Source organism: Capra hircus, chromosome 28 (assembly GCF_001704415.2).
Source record: "Capra hircus breed San Clemente chromosome 28, ASM170441v1, whole genome shotgun sequence".
Taxonomy (NCBI): Eukaryota; Metazoa; Chordata; class Mammalia; order Artiodactyla; family Bovidae; genus Capra; species Capra hircus.
Window position 1 is genome coordinate 7,004,116 of NC_030835.1, and position 13,214 is coordinate 7,017,329.

The window sequence follows — 13,214 nt, forward strand, 5'->3', positions numbered from 1 at the left end:
GTGAAGAGTTGACTCATTGGAAAAGACTCTGATCCTGGGAGGGATTGGGGGCAGGAGGAGAAGGGGACGAACGAGGATGAGATGGCTGGATGGCATCACCAACTCGATGGACATGAGTTTGAGTGAACTCCGGGAGTTGGTGATGGACAGGGAGGCCTGGCGTGCTGCGATTCATGGGATCGCAAAGAGTCAGACACGACTGAGCAACTGAACTGAACTGAACAAACAAATGCTAGAAGATACTTCTCAGTACCACACATAGAAACATAGCCTTGCTACCCCATATGTGCTGTGCTTACTAGCAGCTTGGGCATCACCTGGAAATGTGTTAGAAACGTGAACCTACTGAACATAGATATACATTTAACAAGTTTCCTGTTTGTGTGCATTGAAGTGAAGAAAACACAGATTGTTCCTTTCTGTCCTTTGAAAAGCAGTTTCTTTGCCTGTAGAAGACATATTTCTTTCTCTTCTTAATTTCTCAGAAATTTACAATGTTATTCCTTTTCTTCCCAGTGCATTCAGTTTCTCTGTCTCAACTATAATTCCCTGTATTCACTTTTTAAGTCTCAAATTTCTCCATTAAACTCTTGCATTTATCCAATTAAAAGACAATAAACAACCTAGTTACTGATCCAATTTCTTCTTAGTTTCTTTCTTCAGAGACAACTTCCAAATGAGATGTTCATAATTAATGTGTCCATTTCTTCTTCTGACACTCTTTTCAACCCACTACTAATTAGCCTCTGGGCAGTCACTTCACCAAACACTGTTCTCAGCAAGTTTGCATGGTCCATTCCTCTTCTTACTTTCTCAGCAACATCTGACTCTGTGAGAAGCACATGTGAATGAATAAGAACAATAAAGACTGACTCCTCAGGACTCTTACCTTTCTATTTTCTTCTCCCAAGTATAATCTCTCTAGACATTTTACCTTTCATGTCTGATTTCTAAGGACAATAAAGAGATGTTAAGTATTAAGGTACATGGAAAAACTGCTTCAGTTTTCCTAATTGCTCTGTGTCTAGCACCCAATCTAGGTTTCCCTAGTGGCTCAGATGGTAAAGAACCTGCTTGAAATGTGGGAGATCTGAGTTCAGTCCCTGGTTTGGTAATATCCCCTGGAGAAGAAAATAGCTACCTATTCCAGTATTCTTACCTGGACAATTCCATGGACAGAGAAGCCTTGTGGACTACAGTCCAGGGGGTCACAAAGAGTTGGAGATGACTGAGCAACTATCACTTCACATCTAGTCTAACACTAACCCCTCTCATATCTTATCAAAAGAATGAATATATGCTTTAGGTTACATGCCTGACCCCCAATCATCTACTAAAAGTTTCGTTTTCTTTTTTATTTGTTCATGTAGTAATTACCCTTTACTGAAATTAATAATCTACCCTTTTCATTCTTCCCTCCCCCTGCTCTGGAATAGATTTGCACTTATATCATAGGGTGTTCTTATATGATGAATAAACAGGATGGAGATAAGGAGCTTTTCTACTTTTTTTTTTTTTTTTTAATCCTTGGGGTTTTATCCAGTATTTAACTGTGAAATCTCTTCATGGTTATAAGCAAGAAATTGGACTCACCACTTTCATCATTTGAATATTTGTTAGAAATACCTCTCTGAATTAATGGAAAGGAAGAGAGAATTTTCTAAGCCTGTGCTCTTATTATAGAATTCAGAAGTTTGAAAGCTTAAACCAGTTTCATTCTCAAAGACTACAGGTGGTCTTTTAGATCAATTTAAGTCTTTCAATTGCCTGTGTCTTTGTCCTATTTTCTGGCAGTGTGTACATATATTCAGTTTATGATTATTTGTGGGTTATTGTGAAACATACATGGCACTTGAGGTTTAATCAATAACATACATAATAAAAAAAGATGCCATGATTTAAAGTAGTTTTGGAAATACGTATATATTATCATTTGTATACTCCCACTATAGTACATTCAGTTTACATTATTATATAATCTTTAAAGGATTTGTAGGTTTTTATGTTGTAAGTATAATGCTTTGAGAAATAATTTTGAGACAGCACTGCTAAAGAGGAGACCCAAAGCAATCACTAACAATAGTTATAAGTCCAAGACTTCAGTTGCCTTAGTGATTATAGTTACTAGTTTTGGAGCGCCTACCCTCTCAGGTGTGTGTTATATATAACAATTTTTTAATATTGTGTATGCTTGTTTTATAGGTAAGGATGATAAAGTTCAGACAGATTAAATAATAATCTACTTAAGATCTCTCAGTTATTACTGAGAGAACTGAGAACCAGGACCATTGAAAATTTACCTTCTTTCCATCTTGCTTCATTTCTTCCCTTTCATTGTCAAATTATTTACTAGAATAGGAACACCATCTGCCTTATTGGAAGTTCCACACTGTTTTTACTCAGGATTGAACTTTGAATTTTCTGTTGATGGGCAGGGCTGTGTGCCCTCCCTGTTGTGTGACACGAGGTCAAACTCTGGTGGAGGTAATGAAGATAATGCTGACCTCCTTCAAAGGTCCCATGTGGGCACTGCTGCACTCAGTGCCTCCAACCCTGCAGCAGCCACTGCTGACCCTCACCTCCACTGGAGACTCCTGGACACTCATGGGTAAATCTGGGTCAGTCTCTTTTGGGGTCACTTCATTCTCCTGGGTCCTGGTGTGCACAAGGTTTTGTTTGTGCCCTCCAAGAGTCTGTTTCCTCAGTCCCGTGTAAGTTCTGGTGGATTTATGGTGGGGTTAATGGCGACCTCCTCCAAGAGGACTTAAGCCATACCCAGGTCTGTGGCACCCAGAGCCCCTGCCCCTGTGGCAGACCACTGCTGACCCGTAACTACACAAGAGATACTCAAACTCAGTTCTGGATTAGTCTCTTTGGGGTCTCTAGGTCCTGGGGTGCACAGGGTTTGTTTGAGCCCTCCAAGGGGTTATGGTAGTATGGCGTTTGATTCTAAATGCGATTTCACCCCTCCTGAGTCTTCCTGGAGCCTCTTCTTTGCCTTTGGACATGGGGTATCTTATTTTGGTGGGATCCAACATTCTTCTGTCTATGGTTGTTCAGGAGTGAGTTGTAATTTTGGAACTCTCACAGGAGATGAGAGAAGAACCTAGATTTCATGTGATCAGGACATGTGGATCTCCCACCAATCAGAACAAGATCCAGTTTCCCCCTCAGTCAGTCTCTCCCATCAGGAAGCTTCCATAAGCCTCTTATCCTTCTCCATCAGAGGGCAGACAGAATGAAAACCACATTCACAGAAAACTAACCAAATTTATCACATGGACCACAGCCTTGAATAACTCAGTGAAACTGTGAGCCATGTCATGTCAGGCCACACAAGACAGATGGGTCATGGTAGAAGTTCTTAAAAACGTGGTCCACTGGAGAAGGAAATAGCAAGTCCCTTCAGTATTCTTGCTTTGAGAACCCTATGAACAGTATGAAAAGGCAAAATGATAGGACACTGAAAGATGAACTCCCCACATTGGTAGGTGCCCAATATGCTACTGGAGATCAGTGGAGAAATAACTCCAGAAGGAATGAAGAGATGGAGTCAAAGTAAAAACAACACACAGTTGTGGATGTAACAGGTGATGGGTGTAAAGTCCGATGCTATAAGAACAATATTGCATAGGAACATGGAATGTTAAGTCCATGAATCAAGGCAAATTTGTAAGTGGTCAAACAGGAGATGGCAAGAGTTAACATTGACATTTTAGGAATCTGTGAACTAAAATGGAATGGAATGAGTGAATTTAGCTCAGATGACCATTATATCTACTACTGTGGGCAAGAATCCCTTGGAAGAAATGGAATAGCCATCATAGTCAACAAGTGATTCCTAAATGCAGTACTTGGATGCAATCTCAAAAATGACACAGTGATCTCTGTTCATTTCCAATGCAAACCATTCAATATCACAGTAATCCAAGTCTATGCCCTGACAGTCATGCTGAAGAAGCTGAATGGTTATATGAAGATCTGCAAGACCATCTAGAATTAACACCCCCCAAAAGATGTCCTTTTCATTATAGGGGACTGGAATGCAAAGTAGAAAGGCAATAGATACCTGGAGTAACAGGCAAATTGGGCTTTGTAGTACAAAACAAAGCAGGTCAAAGGCTAACAGAGTTTTGCCAAGGAAACTCACTGGTCATAACAAACACCCACTTCCAACAACACAAGAGAAGACTCTACACATGCAAATCACCAGATGGTCAATACCAAAATCAGATTGATTATATTCTTTGCAGCCAAAGATGGAGGAGCTTTATACAGTCAGCAAAAACAAGACCGGAAGCTGACTGTGGCTCAGATTATGAACTCCTTATTGCCAAATTCAGACTTAAATAGAAGAAAGTAGGGAAAACGACTAGACCATTGAGGTATGACCTAAATCACATCCCTTACGATTGTACAGTGGAAGTAACAATTGATTCAAGGGATTAGATGGGATAGACAGAGTGCCTGAAGAACTATGGACTGAGTTTCATGACGTTGTACACGAGGCAGTGATCAAGAACATCCCCAAGAGAAACAACCCAAAAAGGGAAATGGTTGTCTGAGGAGATCTTAGAAATAGCTGAGAAAAGAAGAAAAGATAAAGGCAAAGGAGAAAAGGAAAGATATACCCATTTGAATGCAGAGTTCCAAAGAATAACAAGGAGAAATAAGAAAGCCTTGCTCAGTGATCAGTGCAAAGAAATAGAGGCAAACAACAGAATGGGAAAGACTAGAGATCTCTTCAAGAAAATTAGAGATACCAAGGAAACCATTTCATGCAAAGATGAACACAATAAAGGACAGAAATGTTATGGACCTAACAGAAGCAGAAGATATTAAGAAGAGGTGGCAAAAATACATAGAAGAACTATGCAATAATGATCTTCATGACTCAGATAATCACGATGGTGTGATCACTCACCTAGAACCAGACATCCTGGAATGTGAAGTCAAGTGGGCCTTAGGAAGCATCACTATGAACAGAACTAGTGGAGGTGATGGAATTCCAGTTGAGTTATTTCAAAACCTGAAAGATGATGCTGTGAAAGTGCTGCACTCAATATGCCAGCAAATGTGGAAACCTCAGCAGTGGCTACAGGAATGGAAAAGATAAACTTTCATTCCAATCCCAAAGAAGGGCAATGCCAAAGAATGCTCCAACTACTGCACAATTGCACTCATCTCACATGCTGTAAAGCAATGCTCAAAATTCTCCAAGCCAGGCTTCAACAGTACATAAACTGTGAACTTCCAGATGTTCAAGCTGGATTTAGAAAAGGCAGTAGAACCAGAGATCAAGTTGACAACATCTGTTGGATCATCAAAAAAGCAAGAAAGTTTCGGAAAAAAAATTTCGACTTCTGCTTTATCGACTTTTCCAAATCTTTGACTGTGTGGATCAAAACAAACAGTGGATAATTCTTAAAGAAATGGGAATACCAGACCACCTTACCTGCCTCCTGAGGAATCTGTATGCAGGTCAAGAAGCAACAGTTAGAACTGGTCATGGAAAAACAGACTGGTTCCAAATTAGGAAAGGAGTATGTCAAGGCTGTATATTGTCACCCTACCTGTTTAACTTATATGTAGGTTACATCATGCAAAATGCCTGGCTGGATGAAGCACAAGCTGGAATCAAGATTGGCTGGAGAAATAGCAAGAACCTCAGATATGCAGATGACAACACCCTTATGGCAGAAAGCGAAGAGGAACTAAAGTGTCTCTTGATGAAAGTGCAAGAGGATAGTGAAAAAGGTGGCTTAAAACTCAACATTCAGAAAACTAAGATCATGGCATCCAGTCCCATCACTTTATGGCAGAAAGATGGGGATCAATGGAAACAATGAGAGAATTTTTTTGTGGCGGGCTCCAAAACCACTATGGATGGTGACTGAACCCATGAAATTATAAAACGCTTGCTCCTTGGAAGAAAATCTATGACCAAACTAGACACCATATTAAAAAGCAGAGATATTACTTTGCTAACAAAGGTCTGTCTACTCAAAGCTATGGTATTTCCAGTACTCATGTATGGATGTGAATATTGGACTATAAAGAAAGCTGAGCACTGAAAAATTGATGCTTTTGAACTGTGGTGTTAGGGAAGGCTCTTGAGAGTTCCTTGGACTGCAAGGAGATCCAACCAGTCAATCCTAAATGTAATCAGTCCTGAATATTTGTTGGAAGGTCTGATGCTAAAGCTGAAATTCCAATACTTTGGCCATCTAAAGGGAAGAACTGACTTGTTTGAAAAGACCCTGATGTTAGAAATGGTTGAAGGCAGGAGAAGTTGACGAATAAGGATGAGATGGTTTGATGGCATCACAGACGTGATGGACATAAGTTTGAGTAGGCTCCTAAATTGGTGATGGACAGAGAGGCCTGGCATGCTGCAGTCCATGGGATCACAAAGAGTTGGACAGGACTGAGTGACTGAATTGAACTGAGCTTTGGATAGGAACTTTTGTGTAAATTGATGTAATCTCTGTGTACTTATTTATTTGGCTTTTCTAAAGAAATAGTAATAACATGATGGCTTGTTTGAGTGTCCTGACAAATGTAGCTTCCAAAGGTTTAAGATAAACCTTGCAATTTTTTCAAGATTCAAAATCATTTTCCACTAACCCTGGTCAAAATTTGTTTCTGTAAAGAGAGAAATTTCCCATATAAGGCATTAGCCTGCATCATGGTAAACCTTTCCAGCTTCTTTTGTTTCCCTCCTCCTCTTCACTCCTGCAGTCTTCCTTATGTGAGCTGACTCAGGAGTTGCTGAAATAAATGAACCATCTCTTTTAAAAAAGTGGAGACTCCTTATAGTTTTAGCTGTGTGATGAGACACTTGTCACAATGTGATTATTTACACCCTATTGGAGGAAACAAAATTACACTGAAAGGCTTTTTGTCATAATTAATAATATAAAATGGCCTTTCAGAAATGCTCTGAAATTTCTCTTAAGTATAAATTATCAACAACATTTGAATGTGTTTGTAAATGTCACCCTTAGATGACTATTTTGAGCCACTCACATTCTGGCTACATCACTTGCTTGGACTTAGGTGGGGGAGTTACTCATTTTTCTAAGATTCCATTTCTATATTAGTAAAAAGAAATCACCTATAGTTCCTACAGTTTGGGTTGTTCTGGGATAAAGTAAAATTATGTTTGTAATTTTCTTCGCACAAGTCTGGTGTACAGTGTAAGCATTTTAAATATAGGAATTTGGTGTTTCATCTTTTCTCCCCAACATAAAGACTAAAAGTATATAATGAACTTACATTCAACCTTAAAATGCTACTTAAGTTACTATAGGTTGTCTTTTTTCTATGTTACACACTTGAAAGTAGTCTTGTATTTTATTGTTGTTGTTTTAGTACTTTATGGGAGAGTAGAATCTACCAACACTGTTGCCGTATTCTTTGGAGGAACTTTTTCTTGCCCTGATAGTACTCTTATTCCCTGTGTGCCGTGAGGAAGCCTTAGTTAGCAGGAGATGGAAACTTCATCTGGAGTCTTTTTCAGTCATGTATGTGCCACGCTTTATACTATGTTACACCCTTTTAAAGTATTTATGCATGTATTTTTGGCTGTGCTGGGCCTTTGTTTCTGTGCGCGCTTTCTCTAGTTGTGTGAATGTGGCTGCTGTCTGGTTGAGGTGCGCGGGCTTCTCATTGCGGTGGCTTTTCTGTTGCAGAGCACCAGCTCTAGTGTGCAAGGGCCCAATAGTTGCAGTGCACAGGCTTAAGTTGCCCTGTGGCATGTGGACTCTTCCCAGCCTAGGGAGGGACCATTGTTTCGTGCACTGGTAGGCAGATTCTTAGCCACTGGACCACTAGGGAAGTCCTACACTCTTCTTTCAACCTAATATGAAAATCTTCATACCTAGGGATTATAGTTCCTTCTTTTACATTCTTAGGGACATCCTGATAGCAATGACCCAAGCCTGCAGAACTCCAGCCAATGAATAAGAAATATGTTTTGAAAGTTGAAATACTACTTTTAATCTAAGCACCATGTTATTAGTGTTTATGGTGCTCATGCTTTGAGTTTGGGACACTAATGCTGATGTTATTAGAGATAATATTTTTTTCTCATAGTTACTATAAGCTGCTAGCACCTTGAGTGTCTCTTTGGAAATTTAATTTGGTGCAAAAATCATAAAATTTGGCTAAAAGAATTGTTGACAAACATTTAAGATGGGGCAAGGATTTGATTTTCAAAGTGAGGAAAAAGGTTTTGTTTAATCTGTTTTATTCCTCTGTTGTCCCTGAATATCCACAATATTTGTACACAAAAAAAATCACATAAAGAATAATACTATGCTATGGGAGAACTAGAAAGCTATATTAAAAAAAAAAAAACAGAAATCTATACCAAAATGTGCTGAATTTCACCTTAGCTCAAGCAAATCCTGAAATCTACTATCTGTGTCAGGTTCTGTTGGGTTGGCCAAAAAGTTCAATCAGGTTTTTCATACCATCTTCTTGGAAAACTTAAACTCTTTGGGCAGCCCAATGTAATTCTAATAACACCTTTTGCTTAGTGATATAAAGTTTAAAGTGTATTAGTTGCTCAGTTGTGTTCAACTTTTGCCTTAATTCTCCAGGCAAGAATACTGGAGCAGGTAACGATTGCCTTCTCCAGAGGATCTCCCTGACCCACCAGAGATTGAACCTGGGTCTCCTGCATTGCTGGCATATTCTTTAGCATCTGAGCCACCAGGCAAGCTCTTTAGTGATATAACTTAGCTGTAATTTCTATCTTTAATTATGTGTCTTTGTTGTGTGTGTGTGTTTAATTATGTGTCAGTTATTCAGTCATGTCTGACTCTTTGTGATCCATAGATTATAGCCCACAAGGTTCCTCTGTCCATGGGATTTTCCAGGCAAGAATACTGAAGTAGGTTGCCATTTTTTTCTCCAGGGGATCTTCCCAGCCCAGGGATTTAACCAAAGTCTCTTGCATCTCCTGTATTGGCAGGTGGATTCTTTACCACTATGCCATATTATGTATGAAATTGAGAGTATACATGCTTAGCTATTTTATGACATGTAACCTAGCAGACAGCATACCTTTAGCTAGCATTTTGACTACTTGTGCTAAATTCCCCCAGCTAGTGCAATCAAGGAGAATTACCACCACTTGCTTGTGTTTATGCCACATGAGGAAGCCTTGGACATAGCTGTGCAATTCATTCTGATTGCTACCAAGTAATTCTTTGCAGACCTATACATCAAAACTATGGCTGATTTTCAGCAGTATGCCGTCATGTTTTAGAAATTGGCTAATTAAAACTTTATGAGTGGACAATTAAAAGCAAAGTTCTTTTATGTGAGAATTAAATTAAGTGTACATACAAGAACACAGTTGTTGTTTTTTTTTTAACCATAGTGAATATATATATTTTAAAAATTACTTGGAATAATTGCTTTACATTGTTGTCTTGGTTTCTGCTGTACAACAATGCAAACCAGTCATAACTATATATATATGTGTATATATATATGTATATATGTATATCCTCCTTGACATACATATTTTAAATATACTTTTTTGTGAGAGGGGAAAAGATTAGTAATATAGTGAAATGATTATTTTTATTTGACTCTTAAATCTTCTTAAAGTTTCATTTGGACTTGCACCCTATAAACAAATCTGCTCTGTTCTTTTAATTATGCTATGGTACACTGTGCCATATTTTCCCGCCCTGATTCTCTAAATTTAACTGAAATAAACATGGATATCGAGGGCGGAACCGCTTCAGTAGTATTTCTGCAGCTATAAACTCTTACAAAGAGTTTAGGGGGAATATTTTTTTTTTCCTTTTTTAAATGTGTTCCTAACAAAAAGGGAAAGATAAACATTTCAAGAGAAGAAAAGGGTCAGAAATTAGAAAGGTTTTTTTTTTTTTTTTTTTTTTTTTTCCCTTAAGTTCTGTGTTTGGCTGATATCACTGAGATAACTTAAAACACTTGCTTGATGGTTAATTAATGATAAGCCTAGTATCAGTGCCAGTGCATTTATTTGAGTATCCTGGTTTACATTCAGTTTAGATTTTCGTTTACAAAGCTGTCTCAAATATCAACAAAAAGAGTCATGAAATAAAGAAAGCAGCAGGGCAGTATTTGCAGTGTGCTTTACACTCCGCTCACTGCTCCCTAGTTATTATTTTTGGAAACACAAAGCAGGATAATCTCAGTCCCAGGTGGTGAGAGGAGCCTCTGGAAGAACCTTCTATATGACCTGCATTTAACATACATCTCTGATGAGGCCTGTCTCTATAAGCTCACTTCTTGGGATGATAATATTTTGATAGGTCATCCATTTAAATATTAAAGCAAAAGCCTTTGAGAGTAGATGTTGAAGTATAGAAAACAAGGAGGGTATATTAAGCATGTCTTTTTATTCTTATGTGTTGATTTTCAGGCTTTATAGACCCAGGGCTGGCAGATACACAGATATAGTAAAGGGCTGGATGTGAACAAACATTTGTAGGCAAAATAACCAATTCAGAGCTTCCCCTGCGCCATGTCTTCTTATACTCTGGGCCAATATTCTCCTGCCCTAATCATCCCAGGATTAGGTACCAGGCACCTAAGGCCAGCTCCCATGCCCTGGGAGCTGCTAAGGCTATTCAAACTACTCAGCTAGCTACTTTGCCCCACCTGTTCCTTCCCTCCAAAACTTGAACACATCTTCCCTTGGTTCCTCAGCCTCCTGACAATCCTGGCACTTCTCCAGGGAAGCAAAGAAGAGGGGATAATGTTATTCATATATCCAAATGATAATTTTATTTGTTTTTTAAATCTTCTTAATATTTCATCTGGCCCTACCTTCTATAAGCACATTTCAATGGCCTTGCATGGCTTGGGGTGCCCCTCCTCTTGGGGACTCTGAAAAACAAACTGTGTTTTCAGTGGCAGTCCTTTCCTGATCTGGCCACAGCATTTTAAAACAGAGGAATGCAAGAAAATTGATACTGTGACTAAAAGAAGAAAATCACAATACAGTTCAGTTCAGTCACTCAGTCGTGTCCGACTCTTTGTGACCCCATGAATCGCAGCACGCCAGGCCTCCCTGTCCATCACCAACTCCCGGAGTTCACTCAGACTCACGTCCATCGAGTCCGTGATGCCATCCAGCCATCTCATCCTCTGTCGTCCCCTTCTCCTCCTGCCCCCAATCCCTCCCAGCATCAAAGTCTTTTCCAATGAGTCAACTCTTCGCATGAGGTGGCCAAAGTACTGGAGTTTCAGCTTTAGCATAATTCCTTCCAAAGAAATCCGAGGGCTTATCTCCTTCAGAATGCACTAGTTGGATCTCCTTGCAGTCCAAGGGACTCTCAAGAGTCTTCTCCAACACCACAGTTCAAAAGCATCAATTCTTCAGCACTCAGCCTTCTTCACAGTCCAACTCTCACATCCATACATGACCACAGGAAAAACCATAGCCTTGACTAGACGGACCTTAGTTGGCAAAGTAATATATCTGCTTTTGAATATACTATATAGGTTGATCATAACTTTTCTTCCAAGGAGTAAGCGTCTTTTAATTTCATGGCTGCAGTCACCATCTTGACACTAATTCCACTGTTTCTCCATCTATTTGCCAAGAAGTGATGGGACCGGATGCCATGATCTTCGTTTTCTGAATGTTGAGCTTTAAGCCAACTTGTTCACTCTCCTCTTTCACTTTCATCAAGAGGCTTTTTAGTTCTTCACTTTCTGCCATAAGGATGGTGTCATCTGCATATCTGAGGTTATTGATATTTCTCCTGGAAATCCTGATTCTAGCTTGTGTTTCTTCAGGTCCAGCGTTTCTCATGATGTACTCTGCATATAAGTTAAATAAGCAGGGTGACAATATACAGCCTTGACGTACTCCTTTTCCTATTTGGAACCAGTCTGCTATTCCATGTCCAGTTCTAACTGTTGCCTCCTGAGTTGCATACAGATTTCTCAAGAGGCAGGTCAGGTGGTCTGGTATTCCCATCTCTCTCAGAATTTTCCACAGTTTATTGTGATCCACACAGTCAAAGGCTTTGGCATAGTCAATAAAGCAGAAATAGATGTTTTTCTGGAACTCTCTTGCTTTTTCCATGATCCAGTGGATGTTGGCAATTTGATCTCTGGTTCCTCTGCCTTTTTTAAAACCACCTTGAACATCAGGGAGTTCACGGTTCACATATTGCTGAAGTCTGGCTTGGAGAATTTTGAGCATTACTTTACTAGCAGTAGTCCCCCCTTATCCATAGTGGATATATGCTAAGACCCCAGTAGATGCCTGAAAACATGAATAAATTCAACCCCTGTATGCCTTGTTTCTTCCTATACATACATATGATAAAGTTTAATTTATGAGGGAGATACAGTAGATTAACAACAATAACTAATAATAAAATAGCATGATTATAACATACTATATTAAAATTTATATCACTGTGGTTTATATGGAAAAGAATCTCTAAAGGGATAGATGTATATGTATAACTGAATCACTTTGCTATACAGTTGACACTAACACAACATTGTAAGTTAACCATACTCCAATATAAATTGAAAATTAAAAAAAGACAGCACTGCAGTAAGCAAAATATCACTTATTATTCTTCATTTTTATCTATAGCATTTTATCTACAATGACATTTAAAATACAGCAGAACTATACTTGAAAAAATATTCTATGATATTTTAAGAGAAGCTTGTAAGTTTAAATATTATTTTTCCCTCCATAGCAAAGAGTTACTAGACACACAATGTCAAAATTTTGTATGAGCAGTGAGTTTTCCCTTAACTGTTACGTGAGTGCTATGCATTAATCAACTATACTTCATTTTTAGAAAAAATAATTTTGCTTATCTCTCAGAATGACAAGGGAGGAAGCCTTACCAATTCTTCTGTACCTTCCCATGGTTCTTCCTATATCAGATTCAGTTGATTTTTTTAATGAATAAAATATAATCCTGCCACTGCTCAAGAAAGCACAACAGAATGGGCCATTTATTCATAGAATGGCAGCAGTGAGAACTTCAGGCCTAAACTATTCTTTGTTTGTCCCTTCAGAGCTGCTCTGCTGATTTCTCTTGGTTGTGCATTGAATGGTTGGGTGGTCATTAAACAGTAGGTGAAAGGTGAGTGGGTGAAGAAAGCAATCCATTCTGATCTTCATAACTGGCTATTACTTCACCCCCTGCTGGGTCAGCATCTCCAGAAGG